Raw genomic sequence first — 11,674 nt, 5'->3', positions numbered from 1 at the left:
ATGGAAACTCTCAGTCTTTCAGAGAAGAGGACATAAAAACAGTATTATTTTATTTCAATTATACTAAGGACTGCAAAGAGAAGTAAAGGAAAAGAATGTCCTCACACAGGAGGTTTTAGGTCCAAATGTTGCTGAAAAGACAAATAATATTATATATCTTTCTAAACTGCCTCAGGGCTTCCCTGGTAACTCAGCTAGTAAAGAATGCGCCTGCAGAACTGAAGACCCCTGTTCGATTCCTGGTTCAGGAAGATCCCTTTTAGAAGGGATGGGCTATCTAACCACTCAAGTATTCTTGGGCTTCCCTGGTGGTTCAATTGGTAAAGAATCTGTGTGCAATGCCGGAGACCTGGGTTGGCAAGATCCCCTGGAGGAGGGTTAAGCAACCCACTCCAGTATTCTTGTCTGGAAAATCCCCATGGCCAGAGGAGCCTGGAGGGCTGTAGCCCATGGGTTCCCAAAGAGTGCAACACAGTGAGGCACACGGCACAGAAAGGCAATGAGTTCTCTTAACTTAGTTTCAAGTTACCAAAATCCAGGGTGACGTTCTTAGATAGATGTTACCTAAACATAATTATATCTATAGTTTACCTAAAAGCACTTTTTTCTCCTTACTCTTAAAAATCACAGATGATTAGTTCCAGAGAGCCCAGGTAGATCATTTACATGGCAAAGGCACAAGAGAAACACCAATTCCTTCCAGAAAGCTGGCTTAACCAATTACAAAAGGCTCACTTTGAAACAGTAGCAGAGCTAGCAGAGGCCATTGTTCTCCAGATCTCTGGGCAGCCCCCATTCAACAAGGACAGCCCCTGAAAGGCTGCATGTCCTAGTGGACAGCCACCCAGGGATTTCCCTGCTGCTGCTGGGATTCCCTCTGCAATTCTTGGGCACCATATGGTAGTGGATGGCCACCTCAGGAGTACCCTACAGCTTGGGGATTACAGCCAGCAACTTTTGGGCCCCCTCGGTTAGTGGACAGCCACCTCAGGATCATCCAGCAACTTTTGGGCCCCACATGCTAGTGGATGCCCCCAATAACTTTCCATCCCCCCATCCTTTATCTTGGCACTCACAGGAGTTTCTCCCAATCCTGCCTGTCACCAATTGTTGGGTTGTACCCTGCAGGCTTACAAGACCTATGTTGGCCCAGCTTCGAGACCAAAGAAAGAATCTCCCGTCAAGAACAGAGACAGGGATACTTTAATGGATGGGAGGCGCTCACATGTCTGAAGCAAGGTCCTGGAGCAACAACCCCACCATGAGTGGTGCACTGGGGGTGGGAAGTACTAATACATGGTGACAGGCTTCATTCTGAGAGCAATGGAGGGGTGGGGAGTAGAGGGTGGGGAAGTGGGGAATGGGGAAAGAGGGAGAGGCACGTGGGTGAGGAGAGTGCTGGTCCTAGGGGTGAGATCAGGTGGGCTCATTAGTTATCATGGAAAGCAGTAGAGGGACACGCTCCTCACCACCCCTTTGATAAAAAAGATCAAATTTGGGGCCTGGGACAGGTACAGAGAAAAGCCAGTCATGTGCATAGGGTGTACTGGTGGGGCAGGGGATGTACAGAGAGTAAGAGAACAGTCATCCTGAGTGGCCTGACCATACATATATACCTTAATTTAAAAAATACTTTACTGCTAAATTTCACCATTGATCAACTGGACCTTCGAAATGTTTTGTTGGTGAACATTTGAACTATCCTGAGAATTACTGCAGTGTGGCACAAAGACAGTGAGTGTGCAAGGGCTGTTGAAAGTGGCATTGATAGACTTGCTTGACATGGGGTTGTCAGAAACCTTCAATGTATAAAAAATGCAATTACTGGGAAATGGGATAAAACAAAGTATGCCAGTACTTCCTCACAGTGTGGCAATTCCCAGTATGCTCCCCAGATTCACTGGTCCTTCCCCTGCACCAGCCATTCATACAGCTCTTTCCTGTTTGTGGTTCTGGCCACCGATTTTCCCTTAAGAGTGCAAAGCGTAGTCACTCAGTCGTGCCAACTCTTTGCCACCCCATGAACCACAGCCCACCAGGTTCCTCTGTCCATGGGATTCTCCAGGCAGAATACTGGAGTGGATTGCCATTTCCTTCTCCAGGGAACCTTCCCCACCCAGGGATCAAACCTGGGTCTCCCACATTGGAGGCAGATTCTTTACTGTCTGAGCCACAAGGGAAGCCCTGACAGTGCAAAGCTACCACTTACAAGTTTGAGGGAAAGTTCTAGGCTTTTAAGAAACTGTTAAATAAGTGGTTATTGTTTTTCTTGAGATGAATATTTTTGGGAATGAATGTCCTTGTTACAAGAGCTCAAGGAGGACCTTTCCTGGAAAGAACTGACACCAATAACTTGAAAAAGCCTGCTTCCTAAGCTTTTGTATTTTAGAGAGGAAAATACTCCCAGCTTCAGGTAGGACATGTCTTGGCCTAAGGAGGCTGCATGGAGAGAAAGGTCAGGATGTGTTTCTCGCTTCCAGGCTGCTTATCTGGCCAAGGTTGCACGTTCATCATTTGCTTTACCTACTTTAACACCCTTGAGCCTTGACCATGGCATTCTGGCTAGGAAAATACAAGGGAAATCAGCGGAAATAGCTCCTGTTTGAAGGTGCATTAACTCTTTCCTAAAATGTACATTGTCAGTTCCTTGACTTCAGTTGAAAATTCTCAATGTCCCTTTGATAATAACTGCACTTGCATCCTTCCCACCTTGAGTCAGTAGTATGAGAGAGAAGTCACTCAGTTGTGTCCGACTTATGTGATCTCATGGACTGTAGCCTCCGAGGCTCCTCTGTCCATGGGATTCTCCAAGCAGAATACTGGAGTGGGTTGCCATTTCCTTCTCCAAGGGATCTTCCCATCCCAGGTATCAAACCGGCATCTCCTATATTGTAGGCAGATGCCTTTACCATCTGAGCCATCAGAGAAGTCTATAAGAGAGCACACAGAAACAAATAAGGGGATTTCAGAGAATACAATTATTGCCAACCAATAACCTGTGGTGTACCTACTTGAGTCCAATTGAGAACTAGTAAGGTAATGGCATACTGTAAATGAGGAAGTTAACCTGGAAGAGAGAGAGAGTGTGTGTGTGTATGGGTTTACTGATCAAGCAGCGGGGAAGGGCTTCAATATAGACTAGATCTCTCAAATCTCTGCTTCAGGTTACAGACTTCATCTTTAGATTGCTTCTCTGCAATTAATGGATGAGAGGGCTGACAGCTTACCGTAAAGGATGTCGGATATCTGATCTCAAAAGAAGATTTAGCTTTGGGACCGGGGACCAGGCTTGATCACTCAAGAGCTTTTGTATAGCAGGGTTTTATTAAACCATAAAAAGGGACAGAGAAAGCTTCTGACATAGACATCAGAAGGGGGACGGACAGAGCCCCGCTCACTAGCCTTAGTGAGGGAGCTATATACTTTTTAATTGGTTATTACAGTAAATGAAAGAAAGTCTCAAGGTTTACAGATCTTACTAGATCCACTCCCACAATATACATTTTAAGATAATGGGATGAGAACTAACAATAGAAAGATCTTATCACACCCACTCCTATAATGTACATCTCAAGGTAAGTCAGCAGGTTCTTGCTAAGGAGAAACACATCCTCGAGCAAGATACCTTGTTCTATTAACTAAGACAAAGCGATCATGAAAAAAAGTTTATTTTTTTCTCCTCCTTGAGAACTCCAGACCCTATATCCTCCTGGAGAGTGCCAGACCCCTCTCTCGTCCTTGGGGACCCCAGACTTCTTATCAATTTGCCTAGGAACTGACACTCTCAGACAGCTCTAATTTCTAGGTTAAATACATGTCAGTTGCTCAGTTGAGTACAACCCAGTTGCAACTCCATGGACTGTATCCTTTTCATACTGTTCATGTGATTCTCAAGGCAAGAATACTGAAGTGGTTTGCCATTCCCTTCTCCAGTGGACCACATTTGTCACTTACAACCAACCTAGACAGCATATTAAAAAGCAGAGGCATCACTATGTCAACAAAGGTCCATCTAGTCAAGGCTATGGTTTCTCCAGTAGTCACGTATGGATGTGAGAGTTGGACCATAAAGAAAGCTGAGCACCGAAGAATCGATGCTTTTCAACTGTGGTGTTGGAGAAGACTCTTGAGAGTCTCACTGAATGCAAAGAGATCCAACCAGTCCATCCTAAAGGAAATCTGTCCTGAATATTCATTGGAAGGACTGATGCTGAAGCTCAAACTCCAATACTTTGGCTACCTGATGTGAAGAACTGATGCTTTGAAAACATCCTGATGCTGGGGAATATCAAAGGTGGGACAAGAAGGGGGTGACAGAAGATGAGATGGCTGGATGACTTTACCGACTCAATGGACATGAGTTTGAGTAAGTTCTGGGAGTTGGGGATGGACAGGGAGGCCTGGCATGCTACAGTCCATGGGGTTACAAGACTAAGACACGTCTGAGCAACTGAACTGAAATGGACTGTACCCCACAGGCTCTCGGTCCATGGAATTCTCCAGGCAAGAAAACTGGAGTGGATTGTCATTTCCTTCTCCTGTATATTAAGTAAGTTTTGAGTTATTTTCTCTCTTCCTTCAACACTTTGGGGACACTTTGGGGGGCAAGACTACGTGGATATTTTTGGACTCATCTGGCTGTCTTTGTGGGGCTTCCCAGGTGGCACTGGTGCTAAAGAACCCACCTGCCACTGTAGGAGACATAAGAGACCTGGGTTTGATCCCTGGGTCGGGAAGATCCCCTGGAGAAGGAAATGGAAACCCACTCCAGTATTCTTGCCTGGAGAATCCCATAGACAAGGGAGGATGTTCACTGGGTCCTAAAGAGTCAGACATGACTGAAGCGACTTTGCTCGCACACCAGCTTGTCTTTGTGACTGTTTAACATCCTTTAAATACTACAATTCTTCCACTGTTTGGCTGAGCTTTTTTTAGATTTAACTTGCACTTTGCCATTTGTCAGCAGAAATGTCACTTATCTTTCTTCACTTTCATGACATTCAGATATATATATATAGATATAGAGATAGATATATGTTTTATTTTGCCCACAAACACTACTGTTTTGCTTTCTAGGCAAGATCAAATGAGAGACAAAATATCCAGTCTTGAAAATCACAGAAAATGCGGTGAAGCCCCTCTGCCATTCTTTTATTTCCCTTTGTATTAACCCTAGGATGAAATGGAACGTAAGCCAGGAGGAGAGAGACAAACATCGACCAGCAAATCACTATAGAATTATAAGTTCTTAAATCTTTTGTTGTTATTTAAATTTAAAACCAAACATCATGAGTAAGTAATGAAGCAAGGCTATTTCTCCCTGACACAGCCTGGCCTCATGGGTCCACATTCTCAGCACAAAACAGAGATGGATACACAAGTCAGCCCATTCGGATGTACCCCATGAACAACTAAAGGTCACTGGTTTCTGTGATACAAGCTTCTAAGAATATATAACACCACCTCTGAATTCCCTATAGCCAACTCAGAAATTCTGAGGAAAACAAATGTTCAACAGTTTAAACAGAAGGTTTGAATAATAGAAGCTGTAGTGGCAAAATAGAAATTGCCTACTAAAGATGTAACTATTACAACTGGATAATGCCTCCACCTAAGTAGTATTCTTACCTGGAAAATCCCATAGACATAGAGTCTGGAGGACTACAGTCCATAGGGACGCAAAGAATCAGACACAACTGAGCGACTAACACGCACACACATAGACAAAAACACACTTTAGCTCTCAGCATCTTGGTTGCTGACCCTTGATACCAGGGGACACAGGTCAGAAGAGGAGGTCACCACTGAGAACTCGGGTCCTTCACAGAAACACTCCAGGGAGAGGGTGGGGATCCTGGAAGATGAATGATTTTGCAGAGAAAGAGACAGGCCCCTCCATAGTAGATCCTGAACTTCTCAGGATGAGGTAAGCCTACCCTCACGAGTGAGTGTCAGAGAGTTTGGGTGAAGGACACTGTCATTCAGACGAATCATGCTATTAGAGGTGAAAACTACCTTGTGAGTGAGGCAGTGTTGGAAATATAATTTATTATCTTGGTTTAGAATCTTCACATTTAAGTGCACAGGAAAGAAACAGGATTCCTGGTCGGGGTATTAGCACAGCCTGTCGAGGACTATGCTGCTGCTGCTGCTAAGTCACTTCAGTCGTGTCCAACACTGTGCAACCTCATAGACGGCAGCCCACCAGGCTCTGACATCCCTAGGATTCTCCAGGCAAGAACACTGGAGTGGGTTGCCATTTCCTTCTCCAGTACATAAAAGTGAAAAGTGAAAGTGAAGTTGCTCAGTCGTGTCCGACTCCTAGGGACCCCATGGACTGCAACCTACCAGGCTCCTCTGTCCACAGGATTTGCCAGGCAAGAGTACTGGAGTGGGTTGCCATTGGACTATAGATCTAGTATAAAAAAATGGTGGAAAGAAACAGTGATGTCTAGTATGTTATTGCTGACTATCAACTTGAAGAAAAGTGCCACAACCTAAATGTTGAGAGTTATGTTTTATTTGGTGGGAATTCAGGAGACAGTATTTCAAGTCACCCTGAGAGAAGTGCTCCAAGGAGCTGGGGGGTGGGGGGAGAGGGGGAGTCAGGTTGTATAGAAGTTTGCAGTACAGGCAGGTAGTCGGAACCTCAAAAGTATTTTTGTGAAGTAGAGAAAACCAGATATCTCAAGTAAAGGAATTTAGCACTTTGCTATGTATGGGAAGATGCAAGAGTGTGTGCTCACTGAAATCATTCTTTTCATGCATCTCACCTATCCTGGGGCCATGAGCCTTGCATTTTTCACATCCTGAGTTCCCTTGGGCTCACCTTAGGGAGTGGCTCCAATCTGATAGCTGTCAGACCAGGGGTATATTCCTCCTTCCTGAGCACCCTGGAGGGCTGGAAACTGATGACTTTGTCATCCTGGTTTACTGATATGGCAGGAAACACTCCATTTCTCATGACCTGTGGTCCCAGTGAAATGTAACCTCAGGAACCTGAATGAATGTCCTCAAAAGAGCAGAAACAACTGATTAGCTCATGCACTCATAATTACAAGCCTCTGCTCTGATTAAAACAGTAAACAAAATACAGAAATCTAGAGGGGCTGAGGGACTCTGACCTCCTATGTATAAGGTAAGGAGAGAAAAATGCAGTACAGAGTCCAGGAAAAATTTTCTTCTTGACACAAAGAAAAGGAATCTTTATATGTATTAAAATGTGTACATAAGTATGTACATGTGTATAAGTCTTTACATCCCTTCATAACCTCAGCCTTTAACTAGTTTCTTATTTATTTGATATCCGTTTGGAGTGACAAATCCAAAGTTTAGTGGGAAAACAAAACACTTATTGTTAAAATTATAAGAATAGACTGATTACATTTTCTGGGTCAAATAGAAAGTGTCTAAATGAAAACACAAAATGGATGTGAGAGAGAAAATTCATGACACTGAGTCCTGTCTTCCCTACTTAAAGCCTTGCTTTAGATTTATTATTCCCTTTGATAATAACTGCACTGGCATCCCTTCCACATTGTCTCATTGTAAAATAGAACACAGCCACAAACAAAGGGATTTCAGAGAAGACAACTGTTGGCAACGAGTAGCCTGGGGTGTTCCTATTTGGGTAGAATTGAGAACTATTAAGGTAATCCAATTTTAATTCAGGAATTAACAAAGATGTGTCCATGAGTGTGTGCGTGCATGTGTGCATGGGTATGCCTGCATGTGTGCACGTGTGTTTGTTCAACGAGTCGGGAGGGTTTCAATTTAGCCTAGATCTATCAAATCTCTGCCTCAGTTTACAGGCTTGTCTTTAGTTTGCTTCTCTCCAAATGACAAATGAGAGGGTGCTCTAATTCGTTTCTTGAATAAGTTTTATTCCATTTCTTTCTTCCTTCAACACTTTGGGGCCCCTTTTGGGGGCAAGAATACATATACAATTTTTGGTCTCACCTGGCCATCTTTGTGGAGGCTTCCCAGGTGACATCAGTGGTAAAGAACTTGCCTGCCAATCCAGGAGACATAAGAGTCCACGGTTTAACCCTTGGGTCGGGAAGATAATTGGAGGAGGAAATAGCAACCCACTCAGGTATTCTTGCCTGGAGAATCCCATGGACAGGGGAGCCTGTCCACAGGGTCACAAAGTCAGACATGACTGAAGCAACTTAGCACATGCACATGGCTGTCTTTGAGACTGTTTGACAACTTTCAAATAGTATGTTTCCTTCCATTTTTTCGTTGACCTTTCTTCAACTTACACTTGCCATACTGTCAGCAAAAAAGACATTTGTCTATATTCTCTTTCATGACATTCAAAATTATTTTTGTTTTATTTTTGTCCACAAACAACTATCAAGTTTTGCCTTCCAGGAAAGTTGACATGAAAAACAAAACAATCTCTAGTGTTGAAAATCACAGAAAATATGGTGAGGCCCCTCTGCCATTCTTTTCCTTCCTTTTGTATTAACCCTAGGATGAAATGTTTAGGAATGCAGTAGGAGAGACAAACTAGCCAGGAAATCAATATGCAAAAAATAAGGTCTTAAATGTTTTCTTGCTGTTCTTTAAATATAAAACAAAACATCATGAGTAAGTAAAGAAACAAGGCTATTTCTCCCTGACACAGCCTGGGCCTCACTGCTCTGCATTCTGACCACAAGACAGAGATGCATCGAAAAGTCAGCCCAACAGAAGGAGGTAGACTGAATGAACAACTGAAGGGCACTGAGTTCTGTGACAGAAGCTTTCAACACTACATAACACCATCAATTAATTCCATATAGCCAACTCAGAAATTCTGAGCAAAACAAATCTTGAACTCTTTAAGTAAAAGAATTGAACGATAAAAGCTATAGTGGCAAAATAAAAATTGTCTACCAAAGGTGTAACAATTGCCATTGGATAATGCCTCCACCTACTTAGATCTCCACACTTTAGGTCTCAGCATCTGAGGGCTGCTAACACTTGATACCTGGGGACACGGAGCAGAAGAAAAGGAGGTCATCACTGAGAACTCCCCTCCTTCACACAAACATGCACTGGGAGAGGGTGGGGATCCTGGAAGATGAATGATTTTGCAAACAAAGAGACAAGTCCTTCCACAGTAGAATTCTGAAGTTCTCAGGATGTGGTTAGCCAGCCCTCACGGGTGAGGCCCAGAGAGGTTGGGTTGAGGACACTGTCATTCCAGAGGAAAAGTGCTACTGGAGGTGATAACCACCTTGTGAGTGAGGTGGTGCTGGAAAGACAATTAATTACCTTGGAATTAGAATCTTCAGACCTACATGCACCAGAAAAGAAGCAGGGTTCCTGGTGGGGATATTGGCACAGCCAGTGCAAGACTATAAAAGTGAAAGGGAAGTCTCTCAGTCATGTCTGACTCTTTGCAATCCCAAGCACTGTAGCCTACTAGGTTCCTCCGTACATGGGCTTTTCTAGGCAAGAATGCTAGAGTAGGTTGCCATTTCTTTCTCCAATAGATCTACCATAAAAAGCAGGTTGAAAGAAACCATCATGTCTTGTTTATTGTTCCTGACTGTTGATCTGGAGCCTATTATACACAGTGAAGTAAGTCAGAAAGAAAAACACCAATACAATATATTAATGCATATATATGGAATTTAGAAACACGGTAACGATGACCCTATATGTGAGACAGCAAAAGAGACACAGATGAAAAGAACAGAATTTTGGACTCCGTGTGAGAAGGTGAGGGTGGGATAATTTGAGAGAATAGCGTTGAAATATGTAATTTACCATATGTGAAGTAGATCACCAGTCCAGGTGCAATGAATGGGACACAGCGCTCAGGGCTGGTGCGCTGGGACCACACTGAGGGATGGGACAGGGAGGGAGGTGGGAGGGGAGTTCAGGATGGGGACACATGTACATCCATGGGTGATTCATGTCAATGTATGACAAAAACCACTACAATATTGTAAAGTAATTAGCTTCCAATTAAATAAGTTAATTAAAAAATAAAGAAATAGTGACAACCTAAAAGTTGACAGTTATGCTTTATTTAGTGGGAATTCAGAAGACAGTATCTCAAGTCACCCTGAGGGAATTGCTCCAAGGAGCTGAGGGGAAGAGACAGGTTATAGAGGGGTTTGCAAGAAAGGGGAGGTAGTCTGAACATCAAAGTAGTTTTGTGAATTAAAGAAAACCAGCTATCTCAAGTTAAGGAATTTAGCACTTTTCCTTTGTATGGGAGGAGGCAAGTGTCTGGGCTCACTGACAACATTCCTTTCCTGAATCTCAGCTCTTCTGGGGCATCTTTCCTTGCATTTTCTTGCATCTTGCATTTTTTCACTTCCTGAGTTGCCTTGGGCTCACCTTAGGGAGTAGCTGCAATTTGGTAGCTGTCAGCCCACAGGTGTATTCCCCCTTCCTGAGCGCCCTGGAGGGCTGGAAACTCTTGAGGACTGTGTCATCCTAGTTTACTGATATGGCAGGAGATATTCCACTCCTCAAGATCTTGTGGCCCCAGTGAAATGTAATCTCAGGAACCTGAATGAATGTTCTCAAAAGAACAGAACAACTGAGTAGTTCATTCACTCTTAATTACAAGCCTCTGCTCTGTGAAACAGAAAACAAACTACAGAAACCAATATGGCCTGAGTGACTCTGAATTCCTATGAGTAAGATAAGGGGGGAAAAATGCTCTTAAGAATCAAGGAAAAATTTTGTTTTGACATAGCACGAACAAAAGGAATGTTTATATATATTATACTTAAATGTATACATAAGTATGTATACCTCTATAAGTCTTTACATACTTACATAATTTCAGCCTTTCTTTAATTTCTCATTTAACTGATATACATTTGCTTTGACAAATCCAAACTTTATTGGGAAAATTAACCTTCTACCATAAAAATTAAGAGTTTAGATTTTCTAGGTCAAATAGAAAATATTCTAAATGAAAACACACAGGGCAAGTGAGACAGAAATTTAAGACAATGAGTACTGTCTTCCCTACTTAAAAGCCTTGCTTAGAAAGATTATCATCAGACACCCTACCTCCAAGGTTGCACCAGACGCCATCTCAGCCAGCTGAGCAGCAGCCTCATCTTCCCCATGGATTTCGTGCTCTCTCTACTGATGGCCCTGGTGCTGGTCAGCTACAGCCCGGGAGGATCTCTGGGCTGTGATCTGTCTCAGAACCACGTGCTTGTTGGCAGGCAGAACCTCAGCCTCCTGGCCCGAATGAGCAGACTCTCCCCTCACTCCTGTCTGTAGGACAGAAAAGGCTTCGGTTTTCCCCAGCAGATGGTGGAGGGTGACCAGCTCCAGGAGGCCCAGGCCATTTCTGTGCTCCACGAGATGCTCCAGCAGAGCTTCAACCTCTTCCACACAGAGTGCTCATCTGCTGCCTGGAACGCCACCCTCCTCGAGCAGCTCTGCTTGGACTCCAACAGCAACTGGATGACCTTAACGCCTGCCTGGGTCAGGTGGTGGCACAGGAAGACTACTCTGCCCTGGGAAGGATAAGCCTCACTCTGCCCTTGAAGAGGTACCTCCACGGAATCCATGTCTACCTGAAAGAGAAAGATACAGTGACTGCACCTGGGAAATCGTCAAGAGTGGAGATGATGGAGCCCTCACTTCATCAAGCAGCTTGTAAAAAAGGTTAAGAAAGATGGATGGAGATCTCAACTCCGCTTGA

General features: G+C 43.7%; 1 pseudogene; it reads left to right on the top strand.

Moving 5' to 3' along the window:
- The first annotated feature begins 11,029 nt into the window (after nt 1-11,029).
- Nucleotides 11,030-11,674, top strand: LOC113896967 (annotated as a pseudogene).

Source organism: Bos indicus x Bos taurus, chromosome 8 (genome assembly GCF_003369695.1).
Source record: "Bos indicus x Bos taurus breed Angus x Brahman F1 hybrid chromosome 8, Bos_hybrid_MaternalHap_v2.0, whole genome shotgun sequence".
In the NCBI taxonomy this organism is placed as follows: Eukaryota; Metazoa; Chordata; class Mammalia; order Artiodactyla; family Bovidae; genus Bos; species Bos indicus x Bos taurus.
The sequence above is the reverse complement of the archived record's forward strand: the minus strand, read 5'-3'. Positions and strand labels throughout refer to the sequence as shown.